Consider the following 6,367-nt stretch of genomic DNA (forward strand, 5'->3'; position numbering starts at 1 on the left):
GCTCCTCGGTGGAAGGGAGTCATGTTCTCCTCCTGACGGACAATGTGGCCACCAAGGCGCACATCAATCGTCAGGGCGGGACCCACTCGAGAGCCCTCTGGCTGGAGGCTCTGCGATTGGGGTCATGGGCGGAGAAACACCTGCAGTCTCTGGTGGCGGAGCACATCTCGGGACTCTCCAACGTCCAGGCGGACTGGCTCAGTCGAGCAACTCTGGACAACGGCGAGTGGCAACTCCATCCGTCGCTGTTCCGGGAGATCTGTCGTCGGTTCGGGTCCCCCCGGGTGGACCTGTTTGCGTCTCCCGAGAACACACAACTCCCGCGTTTCTTCTCCCGTTTCCAATCCAGCTCGGCGGAGGGCACGGATGTCCTCAGGAGCCGGTGGCCCCCGGGCCTTCTCTATGCCTTTCCCCCCATTCCGCTCATCCCGGGGACCGTCAGGAAGGTGGTGACGGAAAGGGCCTTGGTCATTCTGGTGGCCCCGTTTTGGCCCAGGAGACCCTGGTTTGCGGACCTGGTTCAGCTGTCGGTGACTTCCCCGTGGAGGATCCCGCAAGGGGAGGTGGTCTTATGGCAGGGGGCCCTGATTCACCCAGAGCCTCAGTGGCTTCAGCTGACCGTTTGGCTCTTGAACTGCGGCTTCTAAGGGGGGCTCATCTGTCTTCCGGGGTCATTCGCACCATCGAGGCGGCCCGTCGTCCCTCGACGACCCGCATTTATAACTCCACCTGGGCAGCGTTCGTCCGCTGGTGCTCCCCCAAGGGCATCTCTCCCGACAGAGCCACCATTCCCAACGTCTTGGATTTCCTTCAGAAGGGCCTGGAGGACGGGCTCTCGCAAAACACCTTGCGACGCCAAGTGGCGGCTCTGTCCTCGGTCTTGGGGGGGGCGGGGTCTTCTTCTCTTTCCCAGTCTCCTCTGGTCAAGCTGTTCCTCAAGGGGGCGGCAAATCTCAGGCCTCCCCCCGTTCATAGATTCCCCACGTGGGATCTTCCGCTTGTCCTCAAGGCCTTAACGGGAGCTCCGTTTGAACCTCTCCGCTTGGTGCACTTGCGCTTCTTATCACTGAAGGTGGTCTTCCTGGTGGCCATCACTTCCGCCCGGCGTATATCCGAGCTGGGTGCCCTGTCTTGTAAGGACGACCTCTGTCATTTTCACCAGGACAGAGTGGTCCTTCGCCTTGACCCGGCATTCGTCCCCAAAGTAAATACCCCCTTTCACAGGGCTCAGGAGATCGTCCTGCCCGACTTCTGCCCGAGTCCATCCACTGACAGGGAGCGTCTTTGGCATCGTCTGGATGTCCGCCGTGCCTTGCGGATCTACCTCCGGCGGACCAAGGATTTCCGCAAGTCGGAGGCCTTGTTCGTCTCCTTCCTGCCTGGAGCTCTGGGTTCGAGGGTGTCCTCGGCTACCATCGGCCGTTGGCTGCATCAGGCCATCTCAGAGGCCTACGTGGCCTCAGGGCAGCCGGTTCCGTCGGGCATCACAGCGCACTCTACCAGGAGCGCGGCGACCTCGGCAGCGTGGGCCACGAGGGCCCCGTTTGAAGACATCTGCTGGGCGGCTACCTGGGCCACTCCAACCTCGTTCATCCGACATTATCGTCTGGATGCTTTTGCATCTGCGGACGTGTCTTTCGGTCGTAGGGTACTACAGGGGGTGGCAGCGGAGGCTCCCCTTGGGCCCTAGAGTTTCTGTTCTCCCTCCCTGGGACCTTAGCTTGGGTATGTCCCACGTGTGACCATTCCCTCCTCCCACTCTGGAAAAAGGACGTTGGTCTTACCTGAACGTCTATTTTCTGATGGGAGGAGGCAATGGTCACAACCCGCCCTGAGTTCTGTCTGTTGGGGCCAAGGGGAGGGCCCGGGGGGGTGTTTCCCGGGGTTGTTGTGTTGTTGTTTCTTGTTTTTCAGTTGTACCGTTCATGTTCGAGAATCTGGGCTAGCAATGGACAGGCACCGGTATTTATAGATTTCCTCTCAGTCTTGGACCAATCAGGCTGTGATAAAACCCACGTGTGACCATTCCCTCCTCCCATCAGAAAATAGACGTTCAGGTAAGACCAACGTCCTTTTTCAAGAACCCTATTAACAAGCAATTGTTAGAGATTTTAAAGAATTATAAAAGTATATTTCTGCAACGGGAACAAGTTGAGCTCATTGGGTAAAAGACTTGAAATCTTAAACTGCTTTTCCAAACCCTTTTAAATCTATCTACTTAGTCTGATTTCCTGCTTTGGAATAGCTGATTGGTATTTACTGCTGACATCAGATATCTTGTAGATGTCACTTTCTGTGTGTGTGTGAAAGAGAGAGAAAGAGAGAGATATCATCATTTGTGCTGACTTTTTAGAGATTAAGAAGGAAATATTTTCTGTAATGCAACCTCCTGGCCATGTAGCATAGAGGCATGTAGCTACAGGATACAGTTATTTTTCACCCTCTTTGATATATAAATCAGTAGCCAAGGAGATAAATACAATCAAGGTTTAATTAAAAATGAACAGTATAGGGCAGCTATGAGGCCCCAAACCAAGAATGACATGTGATTCTTCCAAGCTGAGTTCTTGTTGTTTTACATCTACAGACAAATTCTTGCCAAACTGAACATTATACTGAACACTCAAAGTAAACGGAGCTGCCATTCCTTCACCCTCTCAACTATGATGTCAGCGCTGGAAGTCCTTCACCCTCTTTCTCACTCCAATTGGAACTGAATTGCTTCTTACTTCTCTGGAATATACCTCACCCTCTTGGGAATCCTCCTCCCTACTCCCTTCTATCACAAAAGGAAGGGAATACAGAGGCAGTGTAATGCTCCAAACAGATCAGAAGCTGGCACTAGGTTGACTCCTGTCAACAGACAGGATAGAGAATTCTAATGTTTAGATCTTCCTACATGTTCTGATAAGGGTTCAGCAGTTAAAGATACTGAGCTTGTCAGTTGCAAGCCGAGAGCCTGGGTTCGAGAACCAAGCACTGCACAATGGCATGAGCTCCTGTTCCTTGCCCTAGCTCCTGCCCACTTAGCATGCAAATGTGAGTAAATAAATAGGTACCACTTGTTCAGTCGGGTAAAGGATAGGCACACACAGGCTACAGTAACAACAGCTCTTTATTGCAAATGAGAAACATCCACCAAGGCTGAGTCGGACAGCAGCTCATTTAAAGGGGGCTGTCAGACTTTTCGACCAATAGGATTCAACCTCTGTTCCCGCTGGAACAGCGGACCTTGGTGGAAACCACTGTCACTGGGGTGAATATCTAACACCCCTCCCCTCTTGGATGGAACAATCCTACTGGTAACGTAGTCATGCAGGTAGGCGGGCCTTTGGGTAGCTCTGCCTGACCTGCGCAGTTCAGTAGGAAGAGTTTCCTTGGACAAGTCGGACGGACCTGTTTGTTCCACAGCCCCGCTTGGTGGAAACTCCTGGAACTTTTCACAGGCTGCGACTGGAGCTTCTGGAACTGGCTCGCTCGGAGCTTGCTGTGAGCCTGCAACAAAATCAGATAAGTCTTTCGGAACCCTCAGGCTTGAGCTGGCCGTGAAAGGAGTGAGACCTTTCGACCAATAGGATTCAACCTCTGTTCCCGCCAGAACAGCGGACCTTGGTGGAAACCACTGTCGCTAGGGTGAATATCTAACACCACTTCAGTGGGAAAGTAACAGGATTTCATGCCCCTTTGGCATATAGCCATGTTGCCCATAATGTCCAACATAACTATAGCATGTTGAAGACCAAAATGTCTTCAGACAACCCTGGCTCCCTCGGCCAAAAAACAGAGATGAGCACAGTGCCCTAGATTTGGATGTGACTAGACAAGGAAGCTTTTACCTTTTATATATTCTGCAATATAAACAAACTGTAAAAGTATGTGGCGATGACCTTGGGAGACAGGGCAGAAAGATGCAACCAAAGAAATGGTCAAACCAAAAGTCAACTTAGCCCACAGCAGGAACATGGATGGAGCAGGCGGATCAGGAGAGAATATCAGCCCCCAGTTTCTTGGGTAGTAAAGGGAACGATGCAGGGGAAAGAAGTACTTTCAGATTTGCAAGAGTCTGTTAATGTAACCTTACAATAAAGCAGAATTATGGCGATGTTTCCTGTCTAGTCTATCTTGCGAGGCTTACAAAAGCTGAACCTTAAGATATCTGCCTTATACAGAGAAATAGAAACAAGAAACTCTGAACTTTAACTAGCATTAAACAGAAAAATAAAGATCAAACTTCTAATGTAGTTTCCTGGCTAGACGTATTTACAAGTCCCTTAGAGAAAAACAGATTCATGAAAGAAAAACAGCTTGCTTGCTTTTCTAGTTTTTCCAGTTTCTGGTAGATTGCAACCTTTAATCAGAGGCTCAGAAGAATAACCCTAGTTCTTTTCTTTTCCTATTTCTGGCACCCAGCTTCTGCCTTTGTTCCAAAGGGATCAGAACTTTTTTATATATATACAGAGGGAATGGGGAAAAAAACTTTAATCTGTGTAATTCGGAGCATGGACATCACTTTCATGAAGATGTAGTTTCAATATCTGAAAGAAGTGACACTGTGTTGCCCGTCTGACATGAGATAGATAGATAGATAGATAGATAGATAGATAGATAGATAGATAGATAGATAGATAGATAGATAGATAAGTTTATTTATAGGCCGCCCTTTTCCCTGAGGGGACTCGGGGCGGCTTACAACTTATGGGGTAGGGAATACACACAATGACATATAAAACAATACATAATTAAAAATAGAGGTTCTGTCCATCTGAAGAACTCTGAACACAAGCTGCCTTGATCACCTTGATTTCCTATGATAAAAAAGTGACTAGTAAAACATTTAATAGATGTTTATGGGACACCCACATGTTTTAAAAGAATTCTATCTTTGTTTACTATCCAAATGTTTGCTATTAAGCTTTTATGAAGAGTGATTTAATAATATGAGTGTGATTTGAATGATATACCAAAAATTTGGACTTTTATACTACGCATGGAACTATGGATTTACCAATCATGATTGTAGCAAATAATAATACGGGTAATAGATGCCTTGGCTGCAATTCTAAACCACCTGGAGCTTCACTTGAAGACCATCAGCATTGACCAAATAACCATCAGTCAATTGCAAAAGGCAGCTTGACTTGAAACAGCTTACATCCTGCAATGATAACTTAAAACACCATCAATGAATATTTGCCTATTCCAGGTTCTTGGGAATGACGTGATAGTTGGACAAAAATGCCAAATCCAGTGTAAAAATCTTGTTTTCTGAGTAACAAACCATAACTTCTATTAAAATGGCAAAATAGTTACATATGTACACACTTTTGTCTTTTTTTCCTCCCCTTTTTAGATTTTTTTTTTACTTTTTATATCTTTTTTCCCTCTTTCTATATGTTGAAGCATATGGGACGTGGTGGCTCAGTGGCTAAGATGCTGAGCTTGTTGATCAGGAAGGTCGACAGTTCAGCAGTTCGAATCCCTAGTGCCACATAGCAGCTCCTGTTACTTGTCCCAGCTTCTGCCAACCTAGCAGTTCGAAAGCACACAAAAAATGCAAGTAGAAAAATAGGGACCACTTTGGTGGGAAGGTAATAGTGTTCCGTGTACCTTCGACATTTAGTCATACTGGCCACATGATCACGGAGACGTCTTTGGATAGCGCTGGCTCTTCGGCTTTGAAACAGATGAGCACCAACCCTTAGAGTCAGGAACGACTAGCACATATGTGTGAGGAGAACCTTTATATGCAATAAAAAAGAGTGGAAAAAAGAATTTAAAAGTATTTGGCTCAGGTATTTGCTGGTTCATTTTTTCCCCCAATCTTAGGAACTTTAAGATGTGTGGACTTCATGCTGGTTTGGGAATTCTGAAAGTTGAAGTTCACACCTCCTAATGTTGCTGAGGTTGAGAAACATTGCACTGAATGTCAGAGAAGATGAAATTCTTGAGAGCAAGCACCATCAGAGAGAAGGCCACCCGCAAGAATGACAAGCTATAATTTGTGGCACCCACACTAAGACCTCCTGGGACAGTCTTAGCATTTTGTCAGTTTTTATAATGGAGAAGACAGCCTACAGTACTCGAAGTATCTTAGTAAAAACAGCCTTCCTCTCCTGCAGCTGCTATACATGTATGTTAATTTACAGCCAATTATCACTTCCGTTTGTTCTGCACAGTCAGTCCAGCTATATGACTGCAGAAAGAATTGAAGTGCTGCTGTTTTTTAATTACACTGGGGGGGGGAATGAAACATTCTGCCTCTAGGAGTACAATGCTGGTTCCATCAAAAACATGAATGGTTATTATTTCTTGAAAAGTCACATGGCCTCTGTGTCTTTCTATTTGAGGAGCTAAATTGGTTTATGTA

This window comes from Thamnophis elegans, chromosome 4 (assembly GCF_009769535.1).
Source record: "Thamnophis elegans isolate rThaEle1 chromosome 4, rThaEle1.pri, whole genome shotgun sequence".
NCBI lineage: Eukaryota > Metazoa > Chordata > Lepidosauria > Squamata > Colubridae > Thamnophis > Thamnophis elegans.